Raw genomic sequence first — 1,100 nt, 5'->3', positions numbered from 1 at the left:
CGGGGTAAGGATCTAGTGTTGTTATAGGGAACAATGTATCTTTTTTTTGGTGGGGTCCCCCATTGGTATCTATATACCAGACCCTCACCTAGCATTATGGGCCGGTATAGATGAAGGGAATCCCTGGATGCTTTGTTTACAAACAGAACCAAGAGGCCGGGAACTGTCATTTACCAGCAATGACGCAGCACTTTGTTTTCTTTGTAAATGTCATTTTTGCTTCCCCAGGTATATTGTATATTGGAATTTAGCATTTTTAATGTTGCTCATTTTTTAAATCGCTGCTTCCCAACAAATTCAAAGTGTTTTGCATTGTTACATGTTCCCCAGGGCAGCCCAGCCCCCTCTCCATACCATTTGATTGACAATCCCAGAAGATGGCCCTTGCCGTGTTTTACACTTTGGTTCTCATTGACTTTTTGAGATTTGGATTTGACACCTGAACTGTAGTAATGTTTGCCCAGAACCGCCTGAACCAAACCTTGGTACCCCACAATGTGACCTTTCTTCTGACACCAACAACGGCCCACTTATCAAACCCAAACGTCTGACATTGCGGCTGAACTTGTAAAACGCTCACAAAGACTTTACGGTGGTCTGGGTTCATTATGCGGCATATACATTCAGATCTTCCATTGGTGGGGCGCCACTTGATGCTCCCATTGTACAGATGTTTCTTAGGATCCAAATCGGTGGATTGAGGACAAGGTCAGTTAGGATTCATCTTTTATGTTTTGGGTTTAATTGGTCCTTAATCCAAGAGAAGACGGTATGACAGACCCAACCAGGACGGGGGCTTTTGGAGGGGATTGCAGGCTAGCCTCTGGCCTACTGACTAAGGACCCTGGCATCAGAGGGGGCTCTGTTCTTTGGGAGGTGTGGGCCTCGGGGGGATCTTTTGAAGTAGTAATAGTACATGTCTCCCAGAAACACAGACTCTGAGATCTGAAGAACCAGGATACAGATTTGGGATCTCTGTGCCCACACCAGCATTGACTGCTTCAACCCCCCTCATTCCTAGTGCAGAGACTTAGAGCAGATGTTAATATAATCAGCTGAAAACACCCCGATGTCCAAGTCTCTTCCTCTAATCTGTTTAT

The sequence above is a fragment of the Staurois parvus genome, unplaced genomic scaffold, assembly GCF_062004578.1.
Source record: "Staurois parvus isolate SC_StPar_1 unplaced genomic scaffold, SC_StPar_1.0 ptg000121l, whole genome shotgun sequence".
NCBI lineage: Eukaryota > Metazoa > Chordata > Amphibia > Anura > Ranidae > Staurois > Staurois parvus.
This window is presented reverse-complemented; position numbering follows the sequence as displayed.